We start from the raw sequence: 10,652 nt of genomic DNA, 5'->3' as shown, positions 1-10,652 counted from the left end.
ATTCTCTGGACAAGACTTGGCAAACTATGGCAAGAAAGCTAACTCCAGCATGCCCCTGTTTTATTGTAACATAGCCGAAGTCTTTCATTTATATAGTATCTATAGTGACTTTCATGATTTAATCACAGTTTGTTTGTCCCAAGTTGTTGCTTTTGGGACTGATTTAGAGAACTGTTCTACCAGATATTCTCCCACCTGCCATGTTCCCAACGTTACCTGTCTCCACCCAGACCCCGTGGGTAGCTCCTTCGATCAAGAATTCTCAGCTGTGTGACCAGTGCTTAGATGATTTTGAATCTGTTCAACAACAACAAAAGATATATACTCAAATTAACCCATTTTTCTGTAAATAATTCTTAAATGTGTCAGTCACAGGAAATTTAAAAGGTAGGCATGGTTTATGGCAAAACTCAGTTGCTCATTTACAAGAGGATGAAAGAGCAAAACGAGAAGTGTGGAATCAAGGCAGAGTTCTTTAACATGTGTGGGGTGTGTTAGGATCATGAAGCAGTGAGTGAGGAGAGCATGCTCAAGGCAGAGGAGAAGCAATACCGAGACCTAGGATGGAGGGAAAGGCCAGGAGATGTTTGAAAACCTAGAAGTCAATATCTATGACTGGGTTCTAATGAAAAAAAAAAAAAAAGAGATTGCCAGGACACAAGTCAGAGAGGGGAGCAGCCTAACCAAGTAAAGCTGCTTGTTTTTGGTGTAGGGGGTGGAACAGCACTGGGGTTTGAACTCAGGGTCTTGCTCTGAGACAGGTAATCTACTTGAACCATGCCCCCAACTCTTATTGCTTTAGCTATTTTTCTAATGGGGTATCCTTTTTACACCCAGGTTGGTCTGAACTGCTACCCTCCTATTTACACTTCTCATGTAGCTGGGATAACAGGCCCCTACCAACATGTGCAGCTTTTATTAATCAAGATGGGGTTTTGCAAACTTTTATCTGGGACTGGCCTGTAATAATGATCTTCCTGATCTCTGCCTCCCAAGTAGCTAGGATTATAGTCATGAACTACCTGCTTTGAAACTGTGTCTTGAAAGGTCTGCAGAAAGTCCTAAAGGGACCGATTGCTTGAAGAGCATGGGTTGTAAGGGAGCAAAATGAAAATGCACAACATGTTACATGCATGCAACTCATGAAAAGATACAAACATGAGAAAATTAGTTTGAATTATACATGCCTTTCTTATCGTTTTGCATTTCATCCTCATGTTTTCTATGTCATTATAGTTTTTTTTTTACAAAAATAGCAATTCAATTAATTATCTCAAGCCAAACAAGAAATTAAAATCCCACAAGGCCCTCATCCAGGCTGTGCAGGCAGCATTTAGCTGGATGAAGCTCTTGCTGCTCCCTTTCTCAGCTGTCCGTGCCACAATGGCCATGGTCCCTCACCCTGTGCTCCTCTCTCTCTAGACTGTACCCAAGGAGCAGCCTTTGTCATTGATCAAATGCTGCAGCTTGCCTGGAGCCATTAATCAATCTCACCAGCTGTTTATAGCTTTATTTACTACAAAGGAAGCAAGGTAATCCCTGTAAACTCAATAGATCTAAATTAACTCCATGTTCAGGAGGGAGCTTAGAAAGAATTATCGTTCCCTGACTCAAAGGGATGGAGAAAAACAATGAATGTGAGACCCTAAGACAGAGGCTCTGACTGGTTCTTTCAGGTCCAGGAGGGTCAGATCACAAAGGATACCAATGCAATCAAGTCTCTATTAACTATGTCTTTCAGTATAGAGTCAGGCAAATACCTCCCCTGTTTCAAATCAACACTACTTGCCCTGAACCATCTGTCATTCATGTCTTTGTCTCCTTCCTTCTGCTCCTTTGCCTCATCTTGCCTTTCCTTTAATTCCCTTCCCTGCTGCAGAACACATTCTTTTTTTTAAGTGATAAAAATTTCCACCACATCATTTTTATTACTTGTCATGACAATCTTGAATTTGTTTATATTTGTTTAATGATTTACATTCAGTCCAAAGTTCATGAGCACCATCTGAAAGCCCAGAGAAAATGCTCATATTTTATGTACAAGGAATGTCTTTGGGTTCTTTCATGTCATTAGATTTCTTTTTTAATCAGTCAGAACAATCTTATAAAATAAATACTTGTGCTCTTAGCTAAAAAGATGAGAAACCTGAGACTCAAAGAGATGAAATAAAATTTCCAAAGTCACATAAATGGCTAGAAGGGAGCCCCTCTGAGCTTTAGCCTGATCTTTTTTTTTTTAATTTTTATTTTATTCATATGTGCATACAATGTTTGGGTCATTTCTCCCCCCTTCCCCCCACCCCCTCTCTTACCCCCCAAGCCCTCCCTCTCCCCCCTACCCCCTCGATACCAGGCAGAAACCATTTTGCCCTTATCTCTAGTTTTGTTGAAGAGAGAGTATAAGCAATAATAGGAAGGAACAAGGGTTTTTGCTGGTTGAGATAAGGATAGCTATACAGGGAGTTGACTCACATTAATTTCCTGTGCATGAGTGTTAACTTCTAGGTTAATTCTTCTTGATCTAACCTTTTTTCTAGTTCCTGGTCCCCTTCTCCTATTGGCTTCAGTTGCTTTAAAGTATGTCCTTTAGTTTCTCTGCATTGAGGGCAACAAATGCTATCTAGTTTTTTAGGTGTCTTCCTATCCTCATACAAGCATCCCTTGTGTGCTCTCACTTTGATCATGTGATCAAAGTCCAATCCCCTTGTTGTGTTTGCCCTTGATCTAATGTCCACATATGAGGAAGAACATACGATTTTTCATCTTTTAGACCAGGCTAACCTCACTCAGAATGATGTTCTCCAATTCCATCCATTTACCAGCAAATGATAACATTTTGCTCTTCTTCATGGCTGCATAAAATTCCATTGTGTATAGATACCACATTTTCCTGATCCATTCATCAGTAGTGGGGTATCTTGGCTGTTTCCATAACTTGTCAGCCTGATCTCTTAATGCATGATTCTTGTGGGCCATGGTTCTAGGTTATGGCACTGGTGCCTGGCATTGTGGGTCAAATAGATGGCCCTTGCCTACAAAATCTCTTGATGCTCCACTTCTCTTTTCAACCTGTCTTCTTTCTCATTTTGCTTTCTTACTTATTCCAGACTCCCACCCACACTGGTGCACATTGTAGAATTATCCCAAAGGGCTTGCAATACTTTAATCCATTTCTTCATCCTGGAATGCTATAGCCTCTTTCTTTCTGGAAAATCCCTATGAATCCTATCTCTGAACCCTGGTGAAAGTTCATATACTTGTCTCGTTCTCTTCCTTCCCTAATAAGGTTTAGCCACTGCTGTCCTGTGCCCCTCTGACCGTTACTCATACTCTAATTACTGCACCTACCACTCTGTTACATCTGTCACTAGGTGCCCAGCCTGGAGCAAAAGTGGCTATCTCAGCATATATGCTCATTCACTTTGCTAAGTGACTGGATAGAAACAGAGAAGACCCTGGCCCTCAAGTGCATGAGAGAGACAAAGTTTAAACATATACAAAACAATGGAAGAAATGTATAAGAAATTAACTTGCATCATTACAAACATACTCTATTTTCCTAAGATAATGGCCTACATTTTTCCAAAGTGTCATGACATCAGGCAAAACAGCAACAGGAGGTTATTTATCACAGATCTCTATGGTTTTCTCTTCTCTTGCCTTCTGTGCACATTTTTTTTTCCTGGCAAGCCAAACAGCAGCAGATGGATTACATAGCACCCTTTGCATCTTCCAAAACCGGAATCCAGTGCAAACTCCAGTCACAATGTAATTAAGCACACTTGCTATTTTAACACTGTTCCCACCCAAGCTAAAAATGCTCATGTTCCTTTTCCTCCATGGACTCGCCACAGCTCTCTATCAGATTCTGAGGTTGGAGGTTCCCTGTGCTAACAGATGTCCTTGTACCTTGCTGTCTGCACTAATCCATTGGAGCTCTCCTGCCAGGGCTCACAGCAACACATAACTCTTTTTATCAGATGTTGTTGAAATTTGTCCAGAGCCCTGGTGGATAGATCTCACTCATTTACTCTCTGGATACAAGTTAGCAGTCAGCAGACAATGGCCCTGACCTATGTCGACCTGGATGGGCAGGAATATGATAGGGAATTATGACTTGTCGAAAGGAGCTGTGGCTACTGATCAGGGTTTCTAGAGCATGTGTTTGCTTTTCCTGTCTCGTGATTCTGCTGGAAATATGAGCTCCATAATAAACAGAAAGGTGTGTCTATTGCTGAATATGTGGTGGTAAATATTAGTACTGTGATGTCAGCTAGATTAGAGTATGCATACATGACCTGATATTTTTATCTTGACCCCTTTGTACCTCAGTGCTCCTACTTTGTAAAATGGAGACAGAGTGTCTTCCTCATTGAGATTTTTGATGAATAAGGAAGAGAACATAAAGCACTTAGCAAATTCCAGGAATTAAGAAAAACCTCAAGAGTAAAATTGGCTCATGGGGTTGTTGTAAAGATTCAGCAAGCTGAAGAATGCAGTGTCTGATATGTGGTGAGAGCTCAGTAGCAGCTAATAATTCTTCATGATTCCCCACTGATCCCTGGGGATGACCAATGAAAGTCATTTTTGCAATAGCACCTTTTAAGCAATTCAGCAATAGGCATCAGGAGATAAAACTTTCCCAATCTTCCAGGAATAACATTAAAAGAAATCTGTCCTAAGGAAATAACACCACCCCCATCCAAAAATAGCACAAGCTATGTGCTGGAGTGTTACTTATAAGAGCAAAAGTTCTGGGAGGAACATAATGTCTGACAAAGAGCTCATTAAAACTATTCAACTTTTACTACAGACAATATTAGATAGGTATTAGGAATGATCTTGCCAAGGAAGTACGGCAACTTGTTTACTTCTCAAAGTGAGATGGAAAGTTGCATACAGTTTGTAAAATTATTTCAGCATTTGGATAAGCCAAATAGAAGTCTTGATGCAGCATGACTAAGCTGAGTACTTTTCTCAGGATCTGAAAAGTCCAAAATCCAGGTGTCAACAGAGCTGACTTCCTAGAGGTATTGGCAACCAACTTGATAATAATAATAATAACAATGATAATAATTTCCTGAATAGAAATTCAAGTTGCTGGCAAAATTCAGTTTCTTATGGATGTAGGACTGAGGTCCCCATTTCCATGTAGGCTGCCACCTAGAACCAGTCTTTGTTCCTAGAGGCTGCTTGAATTCCCTCTCATGCTTCCAAGTTCTCCTCTCCAGTAATAGGGCTGAATCCTTCTCAGGCTTTGAGTCTCTCTCATTTTCTAACTACATCTCTTTTACTCTACTGGAGAAAGTTCTTAAGCTCATGTTATTAGATTGAATTTGCTAGATAATCCAGGATAATCCTCCTATGGCAAAGTCCACAACCATAAATACATTGACAATATCCCTTTAGTCATGTACATAACATTTACAGAATTCAGAGATTACGGCAGAAGTGTATTTGGGGACCAATTCTGCCTACCACTTGTTTCAGTGACCAGAGAACATTGAACAGACCCCTTTCCTTAACAACTACAAGGTTACATAGTCACATAACCTTCATACAACCAGTTCCCCTCTGAACTAGAAGCAAAGGAATGAAATCTGTAATCCTATGAGTTAGGTGAGTCAAAAGGCAGAACCTGAGAGTGGGTTAAAGAGGCTGTTTGAATCTCTATTGTTAGCTCAGACTTGGTTAGCTAACCATAGTTTAAACACCTTTTATATTCTATCCAGTGACTGCTGGTGCATAAGAAAAAAGAAACTACAAATGATTACTATTAGGTCAAGTCATATTTTATCATGTAAAGGATACATACAATTATTTAACAAAAATAGCTTGACACATAGAAAATGCTTAGTTATTCAGCTACCACATTATACCTTCTTAGTGGATCTCATGGCAGAAATGTTCACCACAACCTAGAGAAAGGAGAAGGCTTATGATTAGTTACCCTGGACCAAGAGAAGAAAATTTCACTAGAAATTCTAGGAACTAGTAATGGAGCATCCAGGGACAGTGACAACTTTATGAGATTCAAGAACCTTTATCATGCCGTCTCCCACTGATCTCTCTCTTGCCCCATGTGGATCACTAGAGAGAGTCTTTAAACAATGGTAGACTCTATATTATCTGTGGAACTATCAGGGAAGAAAGTAGTTGGGACTTTGGATTGTCCCTTGACAATCAGAGTCTGTGCACCACAGTGGGAAAGAGAACCACGGGCACAAAGGGCCAACCCAGAAAAGAATATCCTCTCAGGATAGGAACAAGTAAAAGACAAAGACATGCACAACCATTAGTGAATGCTATTCATTGATGTTTTTTACCTCTAGTGACTTTTACTATTTTATATGATTCCTTTATTTTCTGTCTTAGCATATTGGTTATGCCTCCCTTTTCACTTTTTTTAGTGGTTGTGCTAGAGTTTGCAAAAATGCATTTACAACGAATCCAAGTTCTTCAAATAACATCATACTTCTTCACAGATAGTGTAACTTATAAGTATCAAAATAGTCCTAATTCTTCCCTCCTTCCTTCCCATTACTGCCATCCATTTGTGTACGTGTACCTGCATACACACTTATGCATGTATGTCTGGTTTTACATTTGAAGGAATTGCTGTAAATACTTTTAGTAAATAATGGAAATTCTCAGACCTTTTGTCAGCCTATTCTGACAAATGTCAGGAGTGTTTCTTTGAGTTTTTTCTCTTCCCTTAGGTGGGTAGGATGGCTACCATGGACTAGAGGTATGATTTCCCTTTTCTCAGCTCAGGCTAGTCTCTAGTTAACTAGCTTGCCAGTGGGCAAGTCTTGTTAAAACATAGCACTTGGTGTATTTCAAAATGACCCCTTTTCCTCTTCCCTACTGGAGGCAGGAAGAGTCTCTTTGTGCCTGGTTCCCTTGGAGTGTTTAACTCTCAGACTTGTCCATCCAGAGCCCTTGGAAATTCACTAATGACAATGGAAGACTTCCTCTTCCAGAAGTGGTTCCCATGGAGGTGTCTGCTCCTGCTATAGTAAGCCATGAGTCCCTGTGTTTATCTATCTTTCTCCAATCTCAAAAGCAGTATTTTCTCTGTCCTCACCTCTTCTGCAGTTTGAAGAATGGTTGAATTTTCAGTTTGTTCAGCTTTTTCCTTGTTGGACCGCCAACTTTTAACTCCTGACATGCATAGTCTTCCTGTTGGTTTCACATCTATATATACTTAATCCTCATAGGTCCCCTGAAATGGAAGTGATTAAATCAGTTTACAGATAAGGAGATTGAGGTTTAGAAAGGCAAAAAGCATGCCTTAAGTCACTGAGGCAGATGTCATGAGCCAGGGTGTGACCCAGGCTGTAGGATTCCAAGGTTGAGGAACCCTAAAATACTTATGCCTAGTTTTCCAATAGACTGAATAAATGCTTTTCCTTTTGCCTCCTGGTTTTATCAGTTCACTTTAGCATATAGCTTTGATTGTAAACTGCCCTAAATTCTTTTATGGAAAAATACAACCTAATACATAACATATTTAGTGGAAATTGTTTTTGCGTGTATGGAAGCATAAACTCTTTAATTTCAAGGTCATTTCACTTAGAGTATCTCATTTCATTCTCATGACAATCTTTGAATGTAGGTGAGTAAATTGCTCAAGATACTCATTTCCAGGTAAAGTCTCTGTGAATTCACAATGAATGGGCCAAGAGTTATCATAGAGTCTAAGCTATGATAAATATGCAAATTCACTTATCACACTGTAATTTAAAGGTATTTTCAGTTTAAAATCAAATGTCTAGCAATTTAATATAAATATGTGCATCTCTTAAACAAGGCCATGCAGTTCTAGAAACACCTGGACTCTCCATCTTTCTGGTTATCTCAGCTGTTAGAAAACTATCTGACTTGCCATGAGTATGAAATAAAACATGGGACAAACATGAGTGCATGAAAGAATGGATTAAAAAATCAAACTCTCAATTATTTTAAACAATCACCAAATGTTAGAGAGAGACATTCTCTCTAGTCCATTGTCTCTCATACTTAAGGTGACATGTGTCCCAAACAGAAATAGGACAATAATATTTAAAATTTGTCATTTAAGTTTTTTACTTAAGATAGCTCATAAAAATGGGACAGAACTAGAGGAACTTGGTTTTCAGTCATTCAGATGACAGATATATCACATTTGGCTTTTCATTATGTACTCATCTAAATAAAAACATGAAAATTAAAAATTCTTACAGAACACTCAACCACTCTAAAATAGATTTCAAAGTCCATGACACATAGGACATGAACATTTGACTAGTCCAGATCCCTCAGTTACACAGAAACAGGATATAATGTTTTTAAGTTTTTAATATCTATATTCATTCATTCATTTTTATTATGAGAGCAAACATGAGATTACTATCAAAATACATGACTTTTCCAAATCACCATTATTCAGTGGCAGACAAAATGCTGGAATGCAGGTGTTATGACAGTACAATCCTCTTTTCATCTCGCTGCATGACCTGCAATTTCTCCAACAGTTAATTTGTGGTTAATGTCTGGGACAGCAAATAAAGTACTAAAAATAATATATTTAGAGAGTAAACCAACAATCACAACCTCATTATGACTGGCTTCTAATCTGCTTGCCACAGGTCTCTGGCATTGACTTTGTCACTTGCACCCCCCCAATACAGAGGACTGAGTGTTCTTACCCGCCAGGCAGTGTGGAATCATTGGCTGAAACCCATGACATGTTTTGAGTGCAGAGAACTGTAGAATTGTGGTTCCCCTGAGGCACTATGGCTTTTCCCTGTTTGTGAGGGAAAATGAAGAGTAAGCAAAATTAGGACATTTATTTTATATCCAATACATTTAGAATCATTATGTTGATCAATGATGGCTGAAATACATTTTAGTCTCCACATTTATTGCATTTTTAGGATTTGAATGATTCATAATGACATGGATTTAGACTAATAAAGGCAAAATTCAGACCAAAGATTAATTGGGTGAATGTTTTGTTATTTGATGGAAAAGGCAGATAATTTGATTCCCAAGTATTGTTAAGAATAAGCCACAGCAATGAAGGAAAAATGGAAAATCCCAGCATGTGTTTTCTCCTTATATTTTTCTGAAGACCCAGCTAAAAGCAGGAGGTGAATTATTAAAGTCGGTGTATACTTGTGCATTACCTTTATGAATGGAAAGTTGTTTGGCTCCAAGAAATATTAAATGAAAGGTGGGAAAGTACCAGAATATTCACCTCTTTTTTCTTTCAAAATTTGCAATATTTTTCTGAAGACCCAGCTAAAAGCAGGAGGTGAATTATTAAAGTCGGTGTATACTTGTGCATTACCTTTATGAATGGAAAGTTGTTTGGCTCCAAGAAATATTAAATGAAAGGTGGGAAAGTACCAGAATATTCACCTCTTTTTTCTTTCAAAATTTGCAATATTCGGGTGTTGTATTATATACAAACTTCTTGTGTTACCATTTTCGTTGAATGATACCCAGTTTTGCTTTTGATATCAAAGACTTGGGATTGAAGTCAAGAAATGTGGTTTCTCAGGCCAGCTCTACCAAGTGGGGATACCTTGTCACATCAAGTGAGACAAGAGGATCTCTCATGTATTTTTCAAAAAAAATTTTTGGCAGTACTGGAATTTGAACTCAGGGCCTCACACTTGTTAAACAGGGACTCTACCACTTGAGCCAGTCCTCCAGCCCTGTTTTGTGTTGGGTATTTTCAAGTTAGGGTCTTGCAAATTATTTGCCTTGGGCTGGCTTTGAATTGCCATTCTTCTGATCTTTGCCTCCTGAGTATCTAGGATCACAGGCATGAGCCACCAGTGCCTGACCCTCAGAAATATTTGATTAAGCACCTACCTTGGCAAGACACTATGTTAAAAGCTGAAGAAACAAAAGTGAATACTCATGGTCCCTCCTCACCTTATAGAAACTTACCAACTAGCTGAGGCAGCGGACTTACAAGTTTGAGATCCACAAAGCAGGCAGTTCATTCAATAAGGGAAGATGGATGCTCTTGAGGGCAAGAGCAAGGACACGCTGGAATCATGCAGAAAAGTGGTAGATTTTGATTCCGGAATGTCTGGAGAGGAGGTGGACACCCTCCATCAGGGTCAAGTCCTGGAATCAGTAAAGCTGAAGAAGAGGCAGGGGAAGGAGAGCAGTCACTGTTCCATACCATCAAGGTGAGGCAGCAGGTAAGTGACCATCTGTGTGAGCTGTTGCTTCACTTCCATCTTCCAACAGGGTTCCAACAGTCCTGGCTTTAGCACTAAAAGTCTTATACCCAGTGAAAAACCATAATCTTGGGCAAACTGAGATGGATGGTAACCTTGCCTCCAAATCTTTCACAAGAATCTCTCTGTGGCTCTTACCTGAAATATAAAAAACAAAAAAAGGATTGTGGACATGTAGCTCATCCTGGATCGGTTGGCACATTAAACAAATTACCACAGAGTCCAGCAGTTTTCTCTTTTTAACTTTCCAATGTTTATTAAAATTCCAACAGAAAATGCTTTATTGAACAAAAAATATTATATGATATACATAAAACAAAGGTTAAAATAAAAGTAGCTGTGAATTTTGTCCCTTACTGTGTTTTTGATCACAACTTAGCCAAATCCTTTGTTGTCTTTCTACTTTCAAAA

At 39.0% G+C, this 10,652-nt stretch overlaps 1 long non-coding RNA gene across 1 annotated transcript; it reads right to left on the bottom strand.

The window, feature by feature from the left end:
• Window positions 1-231: 231 nt before the first annotated feature.
• On the bottom strand, window positions 232-10,363 carry LOC141421386 (uncharacterized). Its single transcript, XR_012445975.1, has 5 exons — window positions 9,943-10,363; window positions 8,691-8,788; window positions 7,088-7,225; window positions 5,880-5,918; window positions 232-297 (listed from the first exon to the last, which is right to left on the bottom strand). It is a non-coding gene; the product is annotated as an uncharacterized lncRNA (long non-coding RNA).
• Window positions 10,364-10,652: the final 289 nt, after the last annotated feature.

This window comes from Castor canadensis, chromosome 3 (genome assembly GCF_047511655.1).
Source record: "Castor canadensis chromosome 3, mCasCan1.hap1v2, whole genome shotgun sequence".
NCBI classification, from domain to species: domain Eukaryota; kingdom Metazoa; phylum Chordata; class Mammalia; order Rodentia; family Castoridae; genus Castor; species Castor canadensis.
The sequence above is the reverse complement of the archived record's forward strand: the minus strand, read 5'-3'. Positions and strand labels throughout refer to the sequence as shown.